The 20,645-nt window shown below is 37.5% G+C and overlaps 1 long non-coding RNA gene and 1 pseudogene across 1 annotated transcript; both read right to left on the bottom strand.

The window, feature by feature from the left end:
• Positions 1 to 85: 85 nt before the first annotated feature.
• Positions 86 to 3,323, bottom strand: LOC146914952 (uncharacterized; annotated as a pseudogene).
• A 986-nt stretch (positions 3,324 to 4,309) lies between these two features.
• On the bottom strand, positions 4,310 to 19,721 carry LOC146914951 (uncharacterized). Its single transcript, XR_015014448.1, has 3 exons — positions 19,141 to 19,721; positions 18,583 to 18,715; positions 4,310 to 4,417 (listed from the first exon to the last, which is right to left on the bottom strand). It is a non-coding gene; the product is annotated as an uncharacterized LOC146914951 (long non-coding RNA).
• Between the last annotated feature and the right edge of the window lie 924 nt (positions 19,722 to 20,645).

The following is a 20,645-nucleotide window of genomic DNA, read 5'->3' as shown; positions in this document are numbered from 1 at the left end:
AGTGTAAACAAATTAATATACCATACAAGAATAACATTAAGAATCAATAACAATAAAAGAAAAAAAAATTAATATCCATACAAGATCAAGTCGGCCTTTTCCTCTTCCTTGTAATTGGAGTCCTAGTTTTCTGTTTTTTTCTTACCCATAATGATGGATTGATTCAAATCCCATCATTGTGATCGTTTCTCATATAGAGAATATCATCTGTGATTGGTTCATCCTCAAGTGAATGTGATGTGTTGAAGAAAGGATCATCCTCAACATCTCTATTTTCACATTCTTGATCATGGTGGTCATTTATTTTGTTACTTAGAAGCACAATAGACCACTTTTCATCGGCAGGATCAGTTACATAGAACACTTGGTGAGCTTGTGATGCTAAAATAAAAGGCTCATCTCTATACCCCTCTCTGTTAAGATCAACCTTCATGAACCCATGATCAACTTGAACACCATTGTTGTTATCAACCCACTTGCAACCAAACACAGGCACTTGGAAAGATGAGTAATCCAACTCCCAAATATGTTCAATGACCCCAAAATATGACAATTTGGCAAATGCTGGATTTCTGTCTTTGGCACTTGAGATATGCAGAGATTGGGCTACGAGCGTGACACCGCTATTTTGCATAGTGCTTTGTTGATCATGTTCTTTCGTATAAAATGTATACTTATTAATCACATAACTAGAGTAAGAGAGAACATTTGCATTTGGGCCATTTGCTAGCCATCTCAATCTTTCTGAAATTGAATCTGGATTTTTAGCAAATTCTGAAAAAACGTGTTCTTTTAGCCATGATATAAACCTCCGATTGTGTTCTCTTGTTAACCAATTTTCACTTCTGTTAGGGTTCAAACTCTAAAGAATTTCCTTGTGCTTTTCAACATATGGCTCAACCTCATCGGCATTGTGTAGAACATACAAGTGGGCTTGCTCCAATTCTATGTCTGAGATGGTCACTAGTTTACTTGCACCAATCCCCTCCCCTGTTGTTCTTCCTGAGTGTCGTGACATTGGAAGCCCTATGGACTCAACATTAGAGAGGAAGTCAGTAAAAAACTCAACAGCTTCTTCAACTATATACCGTTCAACGATACAACCCTCTGGTCGACTTCGATTTTTTACATACCCTTTTAATATCTTCATGTAACGCTCAATCGGGTACATCCACCTCATATAAGCTGGTCCACAATATTGTGTTTCCATGATAAGGTGGATAGTTAGATGAACCATTATGTCAAAAAAAGTGGGGGGAAAATACATCTCAAGCTCACATAAGGTGACAACAATTTATTTTGTAGTGTCGGCAACTTCTCAGGGTCAATAACTTTGCTACAAATAGCTTTGAAGAAGAAACAAAGTTTAGTTATGGTCCATCGCACATTTTCAGGCAAAATGGAACGTATACCGATTGGAAGAAAATTCTCCATTAAAACATGACAATCGTGGGACTTTAAACCCTTTAATCTGAGATCCTTCATAGACACCAAACTCTTAATGTTTGAAGAGTAACCCTCTGGAACTTTAACATTGTGAAGAAACTTACAAAAGATCTTTTTCTCTTTTCTTGACAAAGTATGAGCTGCTGGAGGTAGAAATGTACGCTTCCTATCCTTCTTAACCGGCCTCAGTTCATTCCTTAATCCCATACTTTGCATGTCTAGCCTTGCCTTGATGCCATCCTTAGACTTTCCTGGTATATTGAGTAATGTACCAACGACACTATCAAAAACATTTTTTTCAATATGCATCACATCAAGGAAATGTCGTACATACAATGACTTCCAATATGGCAATTCAAAGAAAATTGACTTTTTTTTCCATCCACCAGTGACAAGTTCCCCTGAAAAAGGCTTTCCAAATTCAGTGCTCAAAAGCTTGACTTTTTCGTATAATTGATCGCCAGTCAAAGGCGACGGAGCTCTATCTTCTTCTGATTCACCATTAAATGCTTTTTTCCATTTTCGATAACGATGTTTGGTATTTAAGAATCTACGGTGCCCAAGAAATACATTCTTCTGACAATGTTCCAACCGTATCCAATTTGTATGATCTTCACATACGGGGCATGCACACTTTCCTTTGACACTATAGCCTGATAGATTCCCATAGGCTGGAAAATCGTTAATTGTTCCAAATAACATAGCCCTCAATCTGAAGGATTCTTTTCTAACTCATCATATACCTCTACACCTGTCTCCCACATATGCTTTAAATCTTCAATTAATGGAGCCAGGTATATGTCTATATCATTTCCTGGTTGTGTGGGCCCAGAAATTAACATAGTCAACATCATGAACTTGCGCTTCATGCATAGCCATGGAGGTAGGTTGTAAATCAGCAAAATCACTGGCCAAGTAGTGTGCTTACCACTCTGAATACCATGAGGGTTTATTCCGTCAGTAGACAATGCAAGACGTAGGTTTCTTGTTTCTTCCCCAAAATCTGAGTAGTCATTATCAATTTTTGCCCATTGAGGAGAATCTGCAGGATGTCGAAGCATTCCATCATTAACCCTTTCATTTGCGTGCCATGTTAAGTTCTTTGCATCTTCCGCATTACGATACATGCGCCTAAATCTTGGTATTATTGGAAAATACCATAGCGCTTTGGATGGACCCGTTTCTTTCTTCTTATATCGTGAAGCGCTACATTTAGGACACATATTTAATGATGCATACTCATTTCGAAATAAAATGCAATCATTTGGACAAGCATGTATCTTCTCATAACTCATGCCAATAGAACATAACAATCGTTTAGCCTCATAGGTTCGACTAGGGAGCACGTTATTCTTAGGCAAAATATCTTTTAACAAAGTTAGCAAGTCTGTGAAGCTCCTATCAGACCATCCATTTCCTGCTTTTAACTTATACAATTTTAAGACCGTAGACAATCTTGTGAATTTAGTACATCCTTCATACAATGGTGTCTCTGCATCAATTACTACCCTCTCAAACATTTTAGGACAATCACGGAGATCATCTTCAATTACATTCAGAATTTCTTCAACTCGATCAAACTCATAATTTGTATCTTTTTTGAAATCAGTTGATGTATCTCTCTCATTCCTCCTCTTAGCGGACTTAGTTTTCTTTTCCCCGTGCATTGTCCAACATGTATAGCTTTTATCAATTCCATTACATATTAAGTGATCTTGCAAGTCATTGGCACTAACATCCGTATAACAGCATTCCAAACAAGGGCATATGATTTTGCTAGTGTCTTCTGCATTAGCAATAGCAAACCTAACAAACTCTTGCACCCCATCTTCGTATTCTTTTGACGCTCGATTGGCCGACATCCATTTCCGATCCATAGTTCCTAACAAGTAATAAATATAACTAGTTAGCAATTGGTTCTAACAACCAAATTGCTTTATATCTACGAATCATATGCCCAATTTTAGGGTCGTAGTCCTATAATGGCATATATATAGGATCCATACCAAGAGTGTTATTCAAGTTCAAATTTTGGATAGAACAATTTTTTTATCAAACTCTACTTATCTTTCCATAAAATTTCAGACAACCAGAAATCCTTTCTAACACTAGACATTAAAAAATTATAAATTTCAATAAGAAAAATGGTTACATATTTGTTTGAAATTCAATTTTCTTAAAACATAAATGTTTGTCTTGTAAAATATGGTTAACTAGTCAGGCCTAAGTTAGTGAAAGGTATATACTCCTAATGGAGCCAAAGAGCAACATTCTGCACCTCAGGGTCTTAAGCATAGCTGATGAGACCCTAGCTAAGAAACCAAAGCCACCCTTAAAATTTAATTATCTGAAACCAACTTGGTTGCTTCAGCAATGAAACTTCACCATGTGCTTTTTGATAAAAGGACCCAACATGAAAAAGCTGACAATTATTGTGGAGAAGGTAATGCATGTAGAAGAATTTAATGCGTGTTTTTTCACTGTAATGTGCATGCATTGAATTCAAATCAAAGTTTTTTTTTTCCTTCATTTGAATTGAAATTCGAAAAACTTCTTTGCTGGGAAAGTATTGATTGAATGAATGATGGTTGTGTTCATATATGTACAAGAATTTACTCTAACATATTGAACATGTAGCATTTGTATGGAACATTAACAGAGAGACAACCTGGAAATAGGTCTAAATTATAATTTTGTTACTACAGTGAGGCTAGTTGTTACCTATTCTCCACTAGGTTACCTATAGTTCACTATTGATCTTATGAATTTCACTAGTGATTATGCATTGAGCAAGCGACAATAGAACTGAGAAAATATAAGACAAAATGCAAGCCATGCTAAATTTTTCAATACAAAATAATAAACAATATATCAAACATGTAGAGGAAATACTTACTTTTATATAAACAACTCTGTAGTCAATTTCAAAATGAACTCCCTAAATCTGGCAACCAACACGATTTTGCAAAAGCTGTAGCAATGAAAGAAAATCCCAAGACCAGTTAGTAAATATAAGAATAACAAATAGAGAGGACTGCACAGAAATTTCGGCAACATAAGTAAATAATAAAAACATAACTATTATTTTTTTTTTTTTTAGTAAAATGAACCTAAAAAAAATTAATCTAATAAAAACTAGTAACTATTAAAAATTATGTAGCAACAACTAACACAATTAAATAAACTATATTAAAAAGAAATGATGTAAGCTAAATAAGGTGAAATTTGATGTAAATAAATGAAAATGGTGTTCAACATGAAAGTTGATTAAGTAAACTACCCTTCCATGCTTAATTGATTTTTCTAGCACATACATTTGCATTTTCTTTTTTGAGATAGTCAAGTTTATTGAAAGCAAGCCTGTGCAAGACGCACACGGCTGCCAAGAGATAGATAACATACAAAGGTTCCATATATATGCGGACAAAACCTATAAACCCAACAACACTCTCAAATGAAACCACTGCTACAAACTACCAAGAGCCGACAAGAACAGGGCCGCTGCTGGCCCTATGGGAACAGGCAGCAACAAAACGCCCCTTGACAGCACAGGGAGGCAGCAACAACATGGAAAAACAACGCAATGCATCAGAAACAAAGACAGCTATATATTCCACCACCAAAACAGCTGGAAAGACCAACAAGACAGCAGGAACAGAACTGATAATACACACCAAAACAACCACATCAGCTACAACCCTCAACCTCTTTAAGACCGAAATTACCTCTTCAGATATCTTGTTTTTCTATAAGATGTTTGCAGAAATATTTGATCAACCATTGACATGTCCTTGATGTGTGTTTCGTGTTAAATTGCATTATTATCATTAATGTTTATATTAATGAAGAGGATCAAATATCCTATAGTTAGAAGTATAGGATTAGCTATATAAACTTTGGCTTTTGCATACATATAATATTACTAATTATTGTTATCGTATTCACAAGTCATTTTTGGCAACGTTGTTTAACAAAAGTCCTAACCCCACCTTAAAGGGTTCTGAGTAAGTTTAGGAATTTAAAGTGATTGATCCCATTGAGAAAACAACTCAATCACTTCATCTTTTTCTTTTTTTTAGAATAGAACAACATAATATTTTAACGGAAATTCCTGCACAAGACGTGCTAGGGTCCCAAAAGTACCGGACTACAAATACCGTATATAAGCGGTAACACCTAGAAAACTCCTAACAGCAGATAAAACACACAAAAAACCCATCTTCTAACAGAAACAGCTGCAGGCGCATAACAGAATGATAGAAAAACAAAGAAAACATCAATAGATGCCGGTCCAAAAGCTACAAAACAGTCCCTAACCAAACAACTAGCACTGTTATAAAAAAGCCAACGCCATAAAACAAAATCAGCTGCAGGGAGCCATCAGATCGCACAACCTACAAACACCATTCAAAAACCACCAACAAAAACACTTCACCGGCTTAGACACTCCTGTGGGTTCTAACACCATTTGTAGTAGAGGCACGGTGTGTGCAAACACAACAATTCCACGCAAACACAAGGCAAGAACATACAACTTGAAACATATAATTGCATTCATTCACTTTCATTTTCTTAAAATATTTCCTATAAACAAAAACAAAAAATCTAATTACATTAAATTATTCTAATAAATTGTCAACCTCATTCTTCAATTTATTTCTACTACATTTCAGCCACTCATATTCAAGCTGACCATGTTTAACATCATAACATAATTCACTGTCGCATAAATTGTGTGACTGTAAATGTAATAGAAGGGAGTACTTTAATGTACAAAATTACAAGAGTGGCAGAATAGGAGATATGTAGCAGATTGATGACCGAAGAACAAAGACAATCATAAGTTTCTTCTTTTAAGCAACTTCAAAGATTAGCATTACAGTTTTGGATTATTTTAAAGTTTTAAATTGTTGATTATTTTAAAGTTTTATACAGCGATCAGTGATACAACCAGAAATGAAACAGAATGCATTAAAATTTTGAAACCAAAAGATCTACATATAGCATCAATTTTTTTTTTTGAATCAGCATATATATATATATATGAAATGCCACGCACAAGAAGTGCAAAATGGCAAGCTGTTACAACCCAAAAAGATCACCCCTGCGTACTGATAAAAACACAGCAGCAAAAAACGGTGACAACAGGAAAATAATAGCCCAGCATATAGGAGGGAACAACAACAAGAAAGCCTAAAAACTGCTATACACAGACCCCCCTAACACCGAACTGCATGAACAAAAAAACCTGCTAGAAAACAACTGAAGGAACCGAAAGACAAACCCCAAGCAGATTCAAAAATTCAATTGAAAACAATCTATCACAAAAATTCAATTCTCTGACCAAAAGCTATATGATGACACCTTGTCATTACATAATTTTATATGTATTTTCATCACAAAAAGGAGTTCACAGAAGACTTATGCAGCAAAAAGAGCAGAAAAACTGAAGGAAACGCAAAGAAATAAAACGTGTCACGATTTGGTACAAACGTGACACGATTTGGGAAGCACAAGAAGCCTTGTTTCGACATTATGAAAACGTGTCACGATTGGTAAAACGTGACACGATTTGGTGAAACCCTAATTCAGTTTCTTGCTCCAGAAGGTAAAAACGTGTCACGATTCACTTAAAACGTGACACGATTTGGGCGATATTCTGTGCCTATTTATGCTGAAGTCTATTCCAAAAACAAGGGTTACGAATTCTAGAGAGCCAAGTGCGATTTTACAACTACAAGGAGGACCAGGAAGACGATTTCTTCATCTTCCAACCACTTTGTGTATGTTTTATTACCTCTAATGATTATGTTATTTGTAAACATTATTATGAGTAGCTAAATCCATTAGAGGTTAGGTCTGAGATGATTCGTTGTAACCCTAATTGAGATATTATGTTGTGAAACTCTATTTATTGTGAATGATATTCTAGTCTTTATTCAATTCAATTGTTCTTAATGCTTTTTATATCCTGATCAAATATAAATATGATTTTGTGAGAATGAATGACTACTGACCATAGCTTTCTACTTAGACCTATTGAATTGTTCTAATAAACATGGTTAGTCTAGGAATGGATAATCGTTTATTAGTGATGTTAGGTTAACGTGCTTTAAACCTTCAAAGATTATTAGACCACCTAAGGAATTAGGGGCTGTAGTTTAAGGAGAGGGTCCTAACTCAAGGGATTGATTAGGACTATTTTGTTAACTATCGTGGGATTAGAAGATCATTCATACGAATAGGTGCAACATAACAATTAGGGGAACATAGATGATTCGAAAGACCTAAACTCATCTCTCTCTTATTCTTGAAAACCAATTTATTTTTAGCAATTATTTTTATGCAATCAAACCAATCTACTGCCTAGTGGCAAATCAAAATAACCTTTATACATCCTAAAATACAACGTAGTTGAATTATTGAGATTAAAAACAGTCCTCGTGGGATCGATATTTTTACTACTTCGATAGTATTTGGTACACTTGCCAAACGTCTATCAAGTTTTTGGCGCCGTTGCCGGGGACTGTTGAATTATTTCAACAAGGCAATTACGTTATAATTTAGGGTATTTGCAATTTAATTTTCTGTTTTTAATTTTTATTTTTCTGTTTTCATATTCACTTGATTACTTTGCGTTGTGCAGTGCTACTAAGGTATTTTGCTGTTTATGCGAGGTAAACAGAGCTCTGACGACTTAGAGTACGATCCGGAAATTGAAAGGACTGCTAGAGCACTTCGGAAAGCTGTCCGATCGCAAAGGTTAGCTCAATCCGTTCCACCGGGTGTTCGAGAACAAGTACCGGAGCAATTCTCAAGTGAATCTGAAACAATCTCTTCTCCTAAATCTGCAACTATGGAAGGGGAAGGAGTTGTACCACCAAGACCTAAGCTTGGAGACTACGGTTTAGCCACTCATCGCGGTCAACTGACCCACACTTTTCAACCAGCTAACCCCGTAGCTTTCGACATCAAGACAACTGTCCTCAACGGTTTGAGGGACAAGCAATTCGATGGGACTGAAGCTATGAGTCCGCATGAACACTTGAGCCGCTTTGCTGAAACCTGCGAGTTTTGTGTGCAACCAGCCACCGTGACTGAAGCACAGAAGAAACTAAGGCTGTTCCCTTTCACTTTGACGGGAAGAGCAAAAGATTGGTTGCTAACAATTCCAAACGGGACTGTCCAAACATGGGAAGAGTTAGAGCTGAAGTTCTTGGAGAAGTATTTCCCTATGTCTAAGTATTGGGAAAAGAAGATGGAGATCTCTAACTTCAAGCAAGGAGAAGGTGAATCATTGTATGATGCTTGGGAGCGATTCAACTTACTTCTTAAGAGATGCCCTAATCACGAGTTCACCGAGAAGCAATACCTCCAAATCTTCACTGAGGGGGTAACACCAAACACTAGAATGTTCTTAGATGCTTCCGCGGGAGGTAGTCTCAAGAGCAAAACTGATCATGAAGTCCAAGCTTTGATAGAAAACATGGCTGGAAATGAGTATCGTGCTGAAGCTAAGAAGAAGGAAAGAGGAGTGTTTGGTGTGAGTGAACAAACTGCTATCCTTGCTAACCAAGCAGCTATGAACAAACAAATTGAAGCTCTAACTAAGGAGTTTCAAGGGTTCACTTTGGCTCATAAACAACAACAAGTAGCTGCAATCAAGTGCGACTTATGTGGTGAAGAACATCCCAACGGTGAATGCGTTCCGGAAGGATCAAGTGAAGAAGCTAACTTCATGGGAGGTTATCAAAGGCAGAATCAATACTACAATTCAGGCATTAATAAGCATCCAAATCTAAGCTACTCAAATAACAATGCTTTAAATTCTCAAATGCTTACTCCTCCTCAACAACAACAAAGGAAGCCATCAGCTCTTGAAGAAACTATGATGAACTTCATGAAGATGACTCAAGGCAACTTTGAAGAGATGAAGAAGAGTCAAGAAGCTGAAAGAAAGAACAATGAAGCTTCTAGGAAGATGCTTGAAACTCAACTGGGGCAATTAGCTAAGCAATTGGCTGAACAAAGTAAAGGCGGATTCTCAGGTAACACTAAAGATAACCCTAAGAATGAGTCTTGTAATGCTATTGAATTGAGGAGCAAAAAGGTTTTGACTCCTTTAGTTCCAAAAGCTCCAAAGAAGGTTGATGAAGTAGTTGAGGTGGAGGAGAACGATGTAGTTGAAGAAAATGATCATGGAGTAGTTGAAAAAAATGATGAGGATGTAGTTGAAAATGAAAAGAAGAAAAAAATAGAGGGAGATAAAAGTGAGAAATTGATAGATGAAGACTCAATCTTGAGGAAGTCAAAGAGTCAAATCTTGAAAGATGGAGACAAGCCACAAATTATTCCATCATATGTGAAGCTTCCTTACCCTCATCTAGAGAAGAAGAAAAAGAAGGAGGAAGGACAATTCAAGAAGTTCATGCAACTTGTCTCACAACTTCAAGTAAATATCCCTTTCAGTGAGGCTCTTGATCAAATGCCTTTGTATGCCAAGTTCATGAAAGATTTGCTAACAGGAAGAAGAAAGCCTAAAGATGATGAAAATATTTCTCTTTCCGAGAATTGTAGCGCCATTCTTCAAAAGAAGCTACCACCTAAGCTGAAAGATCCTGGTGCTTTTACTATCCCTTGTTCCATTGGACCGGTAGACATTGGAAGAGCTTTATGTGATCTAGGAGCAAGTATCAACTTGATGCCTCTTTCAATGATGAAGAAGCTCAAGTGTGGGGAGCCAAAACCAACGAGAATGACCATTACTTTAGCTGATCGGTCAATCTCTTATCCTGTTGGCATACTTGAAGATGTGCTAGTCAAAGTTAATGATCTTGTGTTTCCAGCAGACTTTGTGATCTTAGACATGGCTGAAGATGAAGATATGCCACTCATTTTAGGAAGACCTTTCCTTGCAACTGGTCGTGCTTTGATTGATGTTGAGATGGGAGAGCTAATGTTGAGGTTCCATAATGAGCAAGTGGTGTTCAATATCTTCGAAGCAATGAAACACCGAGAGGAAAATCCCAAGTGTTACCGGATTGATGTTGTTGAAGAAATAGTAGAAGACAATTCTCGTGAACCTCAACCACCACAACCTCTTGAAAGAGCAATTGTAAATTCTATAGAGAGTTGTGAGCATGATGAAGATCTTGAAGTAAGAGATTGTGTGAAGCAACTAGCAGCAAGCAAGCAAGAGTTGGGTCCGGTAAAAATAGAAGAATTAATGGGTAAGCACTCTATGGATGCTCCTATTTTGAGTGGAGAAGGAGAGAAAAATCCAGAATTAAAAGAACTCCCTTCTCACTTGAAATATGTTTTTCTCACTAAGGATGCCTCTAAACCAGTAATCATCAGCAATACCTTGACACCTTTGGAAGAAGAAAAATTAATGAGGGTGTTAAGAGACAATCAAGGAGCTTTGGGGTGGAACATTTCTGATTTGAAGGGTATTAGTCCAGCTTATTGCATGCATAAAATACACATGGAGGCTGAATACAAACCGATGGTTCAACCTCAAAGGAGACTTAACCCAACAATGAAGGAAGTGGTAAAGAAAGAGGTGCTGAAGTTACTAGATGCAGGTATGATCTACCCTATCTCTGATAGCTCATGGGTAAGTCCGGTCCACGTGGTACCAAAGAAAGGTGGAATGACGGTGGTGGCTAATGAAAAAAATGAATTAATACCCACCCGCACTGTTACTGGTTGGAGGATGTGTATAGACTACCGGAGGTTGAACACCGCAACAAGGAAGGGTCATTTCCCTTTACCATTCATGGACCAAATGATTGAGAGGTTGGCTGGCCAAGCCTTTTATTGCTTTTTGGATGGGTATTCGGGGTACAATCAGATTGCGGTAGCTCCAGAAGATCAAGAGAAGACAGCCTTCACTTGTCCATTTGGTATATTTGCTTATAGGAGGATGCCCTTTGGGCTGTGTAATGCGCCGGCGACCTTTCAAAGGTGTATGCTCTCCATCTTCTCTGACATGATAGAGAAGAATATTGAGGTATTTATGGACGACTTTTCTGTGTTTGGTAAGTCTTTTGATCAATGCTTATTTCACCTAGATGCTGTCCTTAAACGATGCACCGAAACTAACCTTGTTTTAAACTGGGAAAAATGTCACTTTATGGTGACCGAAGGTATAGTTTTGGGGCATAAAATAAGTGCGAAGGGCATAGAGGTGGACCAAGCTAAAATAGAGGTTATAGAGAAGCTCCCTCCACCTGTTAATGTTAAGGGAATAAGAAGTTTCTTGGGGCATGCTGGTTTCTATCGGCGTTTTATAAAAGATTTTTCAAAAATTTCCAAGCCCCTCTGTAACCTCTTGGTCAAAGAAACTGAATTTAATTTTGATGATGAATGTTTGAATGCTTTTTCTTTGATTAAAAACAAGTTGGTAACTGCACCAATAATCATTGCACCCGATTGGGATGTACCATTTGAACTTATGTGTGATGCAAGTGATTATGCTGTTGGTGCAGTTCTAGGCCAACGCAAGAACAAGTTTTTCCATGCAATTTACTATGCAAGCAAAGTTTTAAATGAGAATCAAATTAACTATTCCACAACAGAAAAAGAGTTGCTTGCGGTAATTTTTGCATTGGAAAAGTTTTGTTCTTATCTAATAGGCTCCAAAGTCATTGTTTTTACAGATCATGCAGCTCTTAAATATCTCTTGACAAAAGGGGATTCAAAGCCTCGGCTGTTGAGGTGGATCCTTTTGCTACAAGAATTCGATCTTGAGATTCGTGACAAGAAAGGAGTAGAGAACGTAGTAGCTGATCATCTATCAAGGCTGGAAAATGATGAGGTGACAAACAAAGAGAAGGCCATCAAGGCCGAATTTCCTGATGAACAACTGTTTGCTATTGGAGAAAGGCCTTGGTTTGCTGACATTGCGAACTTTAAGGCCGGTAACATAGTTCCTGATGATATGACCTATCCTCAGAGAAAAAAATTCTTCAAGGATGCAAACCACTACTTGTGGGATGACCCGTATCTGTTTAAGATAGGAACTGACGGTTTGATAAGACGTTGTGTTGCAGGTAAGGAAGCTCATAGTATCATGTGGCACTGCCATAGCTCAGCTTATGGGGGCCACCATAGTGGAGAAAGAACCGCGGCAAAAATTTTGCAAAGTGGATTCTGGTGGCCCACCCTTTTCAAAGATTGCCACGACTTTGTTGCACATTGTGACAAATGCCAAAGGACAGGTAACATCTCTAAGAGGAATGAGATGCCCCTATCAGGAATCATCGAAGTTGAACCATTTGATTGTTGGGGCATCGACTTTATGGGACCTTTCCCTTCCTCTTACTCTTTTCTTCATATTCTTGTCTGTGTTGATTATGTCACTAAATGGGTTGAAGCAATACCTTGTGTTGCTAATGATGCTAAGACAGTTGTTAACTTCCTGCATAAAAACATTTTCACTAGGTTTGGAACACCTAGAGTCTTGATCAGTGATGGGGGGAAGCACTTTTGCAATAATTTTCTTGAAAATTTGCTCAAAAAGTATAACATAAAGCACAAAGTTGCAACTCCCTACCACCCACAAACAAGTGGTCAAGCAGAGGTTTCAAACCGTCAGCTGAAACAGATCTTAGAGAAAACAGTTGCGTCAAATAGGAAGGACTGGTCTAAAAAATTAGATGACGCACTATGGGCATATAGGACTGCCTTTAAGACTCACCTCGGGCTCTCACCCTATCAGTTAGTCTATGGAAAGGCATGTCATCTACCAGTTGAGCTAGAACATAAGGCGTACTGGGCCATTAAGACCTTAAACTTTGATCAAGAAGCCGCTGGTAAGAAAAGACTCTTGAAACTTAATGAACTGGAGGAGATGAGGCTTAGAGCATATGAAAATGCGCTCATTTATAAAGCCAGGACTAAAAGGTATCATGACAAAAACTTAGTGTCTAGGGATATTAACTGTGGGCAATTAGTTTTGTTGTATAATTCCAGGTTGAAACTGTTTCCTGGAAAGCTCAAGTCAAAGTGGTCTGGACCGTTCTTGGTGAAAAGTGTGTCACCTCATGGAGCTGTCGAGTTGATGACACCTGAAGGTGACCGAAGTTTCAAGGTAAATGGGCAAAGAGTTAAGCCATATCTGGGTGGCGACCTACCGAAGGCAAGGGTAGGACTTATTTTGAATGATCCTTAGGGGGTCGTCATGAGTCAAGCTAGTGACGGTAAAGAAGCGCTTGGTGGGAGGCAACCCACATTTAGATTTCAGGTAGTATTTCTTATTTCCTTTTTATTGCTTTCAAATATTCAAAAAAAATTCAAAAAGATTTTTTGCTGAAACGAACAGAGGAAGAAAATTTGTTGTTTTCCAATACTGTGCAAATCGTGACACGTTTTGGGCCAAACGTGACACGATTTGCCCCCCTCTGAAGCTCCTCTCAGAAATTTTTCTAAGAAAAAAAAGGGTGCCATTCGACATTTCCAGAAAACGTGTCACGATGCTGAAATCGTGACACGAATTTTGGCACCTAAATATTTTTCTAAGTCTCAAATTGGTGCAATTCGACAATTGGAAATCGTGACACGTTGGCCAAAACGTGACACGATTTCTGGGCAAGAAAATTTTCAAAAATGAAAAATCGTGACACGTTTAGCCCAAACGTGACACGATTGTAGCAGTTTCAAAAATTTAACCGTTACAAAACAAAATCGTGACACGTTTTTGGCCAAACGTGGCACGATTTTCCCAGCCTATAAATATATCCAACACGATTTTCATTCCATTCACTTCCAAAAGTAGCCAAACTCTGCCAAAATTTTCCCAGAACCCTAACCTACGATTTTCTAACCCTTTTCTACCAAAAATCTTCATCTTTTCATCTTCTAATCACCAAACCATTACCATACACCTTCATCATCACCAACAAACAACCAAACCCATTATCTCCATCTTAACCCTAACCCTAATATCCAGTTTTTTTCTTCTCTAAATCCTAACCCTAACCATGGTTGAGACCCGCAACAAAGGCAAGTCCCAAACCACATCCCAACCAGCCAAAAAGGCCAAAATAGCCCCCAAACGCAAACAACCTGTCAAACCTAGCCCTAACACCGCACCCCCACCGTCCATCAACCACCGGTTTTATAATACTGCTGCCCGTGACCGTTTCAAGGACATCCGAGGCTATAGGGTGATCCCGGAGAGAGGTTTTGATTTCACCAAACTCATCTCCAACCCTGAGTTCCATCAAGTGATCACTGAGAGAGGGTGGGAGTCCCTTGTTAGTATGATTTTCGAGCAGGCCAACAAAACCATTGGGATAGAATTCTATTCTAATGCTAGGTATATGGGGAGGAAGTATGTGTCCTATGTGAGGGGGAAGGAGATAGACTATAGCCCGGAAAGGATTAATCAGTTGCTGGAGATTGTGCCACCGGAGATTTGTGATGTGAAGAGGAGGATGGAGGAGTGCAAGAATTGGGATGATGAAAGGTGGGAGGAGTTGCTAATGCAGATTTGTGTTGAAGGTGCTAAGTGGCATGGAGGGTCACATATGCTGTTGAGGGCTGACTTCAAGCCCCATGCAAAGGCGTGGGCATCTTTTGTGGTGCAAACTATTGAGGGCACCTCTTGTACTTCAGAGATTCCGCTGCCCCGCTTGTTGACGCTGTCTGCTATTCTTGATGGTACACCCATCAATGTTGGTGAGTTAATTGCCGACAATATCTATATGTTTGCTTCAGGTACCAAGAAGGCACTCCCTCATTTGAGCCTTATCAATTGGCTTTGTGAGGAGGAGGAGTGCGATTTGTTTGCTAATGATTTGAGTGCAGCAATGATGAAGCCCATCACCGATACTTACATGGATGGCTTTGTCAAGGATTATCATGACCGCATGCAGACTATCATGGGTGCCGAGGCAGCAGAAGCAGGACAGCCACAGCCGCCACCACCACAACAGCCACCGCCACCACCTCAGAGTCAGACTTTTGCTGGAGAGGGGAGCAGCCAGCAGGGTGCCTATGCACCTATTCATCCTATGATGCTGGACTACATGTTCGGCCATGCCAACTGGATGAATGAGGTGTCAGATCAGGAGTATTGGAACCGTCCGAGGTTTGGTCAGGAGTTCACTGAGGCGGTCTGCCTCAACAGGAGGAAGATGACTGGGTCTTTCGAGCGCTTTGATGGGTCCGAGGAGGCTATGGACCACTACTTTGATGTCACCAGAGGTCGAGCTCAGGATAGAGAGCAGGAGATCCGAGCTGACTTTGCTGCTGGTGGAGCTCAGTCTAGGTAGCACTTTGGGGAGGATACCTATGCAGAGGAGGACCCCAACACTTGGATTCCGGAGGACCAGATGCAGGATTGAGTGGGCTACTGATGGCCCACCTATTTTTATTTTTCTGTTTTTTGTTTCAGCACTTTGGTTATGTAACTTTAATTTTATGTTCGAACAATTTTAATTGCTTTTAATTAAGTTTAACTCGGTTTTATTCCCCCCGTTTATGTAATTATTCCTGCACTTGTTTATTATTGATGAATTTGTTTGTTTAGTTGACTTTTTACAGTTTGATAACAAATAGTTGTTCAAGTGGTATTCCAAAAGTTCAAAAGGAGGAGTGACTTGGTTTTCAAAGGCGAAGTGTACGGCGTTGCTAGGTAGTCACATACTCCCAGAAATCTCAGCCATAAGGTTCATTGCCATATTTTGTTTTTCAATTTACTTATATTTAGCTTAGTTTTCCATGCAACTACATTTCTAGAACTTGCATTGTTTCTCTATTATTGATTGGTCTTTGTTAATTACACACTGAGGCAAAAGTGCTTGGTCCTGTGAGCCTTTTGAAGCCTACCCTGACTATAATTGTTAAACTTTATCCTTTTCTTAGCCCCTTTGAGCCGGTAGGATTAGAACTTTTTGTTCGGTGACAAACTACATTACAAACTTAGAGACTTTTAGGACTTGTCCCTTATTGTTTTTCTGAGTTAGGCATTGTAGAATGTTGCTTAAAATTAAGTTTGGGGTTGCTATTGGAATTTGCAACCAATTAAGTTTGGGGTGGGGGTACTAGAGAATAAGAGAACAAAAAGAAAAAGAATTGTCATGCAAAATGCAAAAATACATTCAAAAATTGATGTATGGAAAAAAAAAAAAAAAGATGAAATGAATGATGAAAAAGGGACCAAACTTTGAAACATGTGAGTAACTTCAAACTCGATTGTCCCTAAAAGTTATAAATATTCTCTAGTACCTTTGCATTGATTGTTATTCCACAAGGTGAATGATCGTAGGATTGAATTTGTTCTTTAACTTCCGTAGGAATGCCTAACTCTAATTTTGTGTAGCCTACTTATCCAAATATGTCCCACCTTTCACCTAAGCCCCGTTATAACCCTAAAGACCTCAAAAGTGTGTAATGATATTGACTTTGATTGATGTTTAGAAACTTTTCAAGCGTATGGTAATATGTAGATCTGCATGTCGACTGGTAGAACCCTATTTCAAATATTTGCGTGGAGTTGTGAATTGGTGGATGCATACAAGTCAAACTAGCTCATCATTAGCTAGTAAGGTGTTGAACTTTTGGGTACTACTGCTTGAATAGGTAATTGTTATTTAACTGTCGATTGTCAGCTTTGCAAGTAAATTCCTTGAGGACAAGGAATGGTTTAAGTTTGGGGTTGTGATGACACCTTGTCATTACATAATTTTATATGTATTTTCATCACAAAAAGGAGTTCACAGAAGACTTATGCAGCAAAAAGAGCAGAAAAACTGAAGGAAACGCAAAGAAATAAAACGTGTCACGATTTGGTACAAACGTGACACGATTTGGGAAGCACAAGAAGCCTTGTTTCGACATTATGAAAACGTGTCACGATTGGTAAAACGTGACACGATTTGGTGAAACCCTAATTCAGTTTCTTGCTCCAGAAGGTAAAAACGTGTCACGATTCACTTAAAACGTGACACGATTTGGGCGATATTCTGTGCCTATTTATGCTGAAGTCTATTCCAAAAACAAGGGTTACGAATTCTAGAGAGCCAAGTGCGATTTTACAACTACAAGGAGGACCAGGAAGACGATTTCTTCATCTTCCAACCACTTTGTGTATGTTTTATTACCTCTAATGATTATGTTATTTGTAAACATTATTATGAGTAGCTAAATCCATTAGAGGTTAGGTCTGAGATGATTCGTTGTAACCCTAATTGAGATATTATGTTGTGAAACTCTATTTATTGTGAATGATATTCTAGTCTTTATTCAATTCAATTGTTCTTAATGCTTTTTATATCCTGATCAAATATAAATATGATTTTGTGAGAATGAATGACTACTGACCATAGCTTTCTACTTAGACCTATTGAATTGTTCTAATAAACATGGTTAGTCTAGGAATGGATAATCGTTTATTAGTGATGTTAGGTTAACGTGCTTTAAACCTTCAAAGATTATTAGACCACCTAAGGAATTAGGGGCTGTAGTTTAAGGAGAGGGTCCTAACTCAAGGGATTGATTAGGACTATTTTGTTAACTATCGTGGGATTAGAAGATCATTCATACGAATAGGTGCAACATAACAATTAGGGGAACATAGATGATTCGAAAGACCTAAACTCATCTCTCTCTTATTCTTGAAAACCAATTTATTTTTAGCAATTATTTTTATGCAATCAAACCAATCTACTGCCTAGTGGCAAATCAAAATAACCTTTATACATCCTAAAATACAACGTAGTTGAATTATTGAGATTAAAAACAGTCCTCGTGGGATCGATATTTTTACTACTTCGATAGTATTTGGTGCACTTGCCAAACGTCTATCACTATATAGCACCAACACACTTCAGCTCAAATTCAAAAGTATTAGTGTCAGACAACTGTCAGCGTAAGTGTTCGACGCCAAAAACAACATCGACACATATCATTACATTCAATCACTTTCAGTTTATTAAGTGTCGGTGTCAGTGTGACCTCTCAAATTTGGAAAATTCTAAAACAAAACAAAAAAACTAACCAAATTACATCACACTAATATACAAAAATATATCATAAAATTGAAAACAATTTCTTAAAAAAATAAAAATCTACTATAAGTGAACCACTGAAACCGAAAAGAAAATCTAAAAAATAATAATTAATACTTACCAATACACCACCGAATCCGACGAATGTTGTTCGGTGTCTCTGCGGTGAGGGTGAACCCGGCGATGAGGGTAGGTATCTCAGCAAAGAAAAAGACTCTAATTCAAAAATCACAATAGATTCTCGAGATCTTCAACTACAATAAACAATTTCGATTTTAGCATACATAAACTATATTGGCAGAGAATATTATAGGCAATAAATAAGTAGAATAGATAAACATTTGTTAATTCTAATTCTTAGTTTATTGAAGATCCTTTTGATTTAACTCAAATATCAAACACCATTCAATGTTTCAACAAAAACCAGTTTGCGGTTCATCCCAAAGAAAAAAGCTTTAAAAAGAAAAATAGTCTTTTAAATACCACATTATTTATGTCTATGAATAAAATTCCATTTATAATTGAGATTCAAGATGTAGAACAACACAACAACTACAAAAAAATTAACTAAATAGAGAACAAAATAGTATCACAAGAAATTGAAAAACAGCTCAGATTTTGGGATTAAATAAAATCATGAAATAAATAAATCAAAGAAATTGAAAAATTTCAATTATACCTGTGTGGGTGCATGCCTGTAGTGAGATGAGAGATGGGTTCAATGGGTTGTGAGAAGTGGAGTTCAATGAGATTGGGGTCTGGGTATGAGAGATGGGGTTAGAAGTGGGGTTTGATGGTGGTGGCAGTTATGGGATTCAATGGAGGTGGTGGTTATGCAATTCGATGGTATTGAGATGAGAGAAGAAGGTGAGATGTGGGTTGAACAGATGAAGTCGTGTGTGAAAGAAGAGAGGGAATTGGAAATTTGTTCAGCGCCAATTGCTAAAATTTAATCCGCTTTGTTTTTTTAATTTTTCAAAAACTCCCTTTTTGTTAGGAGTATAGGATAGCGTTCAGCACAAAGTGCTAACGATACTATCCACCTATGTTAGCACTACCTCAAAACTGCTATCATACTCTTTTTTTTACTTTTTTTTATTTTTTTTAAATTGTCAATATTAGCACTTTTGGAGAAAGTGCTATCCTAGATGTACTCTTATAATAGCACTTGCAACAAAACGCTATTGTACTTAACAAAGTCAGTTTTTTGTTAGCACTTTTTCTAAAAGTGCTATTAAATGGGCGCTACTAAATGTCAAAATTGGCGTAGTGGAGCTAAGCTCACATGAACTCTCTTTCAAGCCAGATTGGCACAAATAGAAGTCAACATGCATGATTTTTTCGAAGGAGGTTAGACTGCGATATTGGTGTTGATTCTGGTTTTGATGGTGTGTTTAATGGTGTTTTTAATGTATAAGGTTTATGGATTTTCTTTTGGGTTGTCCGTTTATATATGGTACCTTTTGCGAAGCTTCTTGTTTTTAATGGGAGGAATTAAACATTTTATATGTAAAAATATAACTAAATCTTCTTAAAAAAATATAAGAAAACTGTCTATATATATGTAATCGATAAGTACAAACATATAAATTGAGTAAATAAAGCACTCTAGTTAGGAGATGACAAAATCAATGAACCCCTCACAATAAAACAAGAGCGAAAACTAAAACAATATCAGAAAGCTGTTTAAACTCCTATCAAGAGCACCCAACCACAATTGAATAGTAGGAAGACTAGAAACAGAACCCCTTACTCAACCAACCTCTAGACAAATTCATCGCAAGACACTACTGTTGCCAACACAAAAAGGTTTCATGACCCCCCTCATAAAAGAAACACATGTGACCAAAATATTTTCCTAAAAACAACTTTCAAAGGTAAATTACCATATCCACAAACTGGGAGCAGTGACATATCCTTCTCAAAAAATATGTGAGCATTTCAGAACATCCACACAAAGATTTAACAATAGTTTACTAGATTAATAAGAAACTTAACCTCTCTTTTTACCCCTCGCAAGTCTAACATAATATTAAGAGATTAATAAATATACACTAACAAAGTATACAAGTTAAATTCTTATTTAAATATCAAAATAGAGACACCATATCTGGTACGGTTTATACGTGTCTATCTCTCTTTTTTATATATATAATCTCTCTACAATTTATATGCATTTCAAAA

This window comes from Medicago sativa, chromosome 6 (genome assembly GCF_051527215.1).
Source record: "Medicago sativa cultivar Bolivia chromosome 6, Bolivia_mono, whole genome shotgun sequence".
NCBI classification, from domain to species: Eukaryota; Viridiplantae; Streptophyta; class Magnoliopsida; order Fabales; family Fabaceae; genus Medicago; species Medicago sativa.
This window is presented reverse-complemented; position numbering and strand designations above follow the sequence as displayed.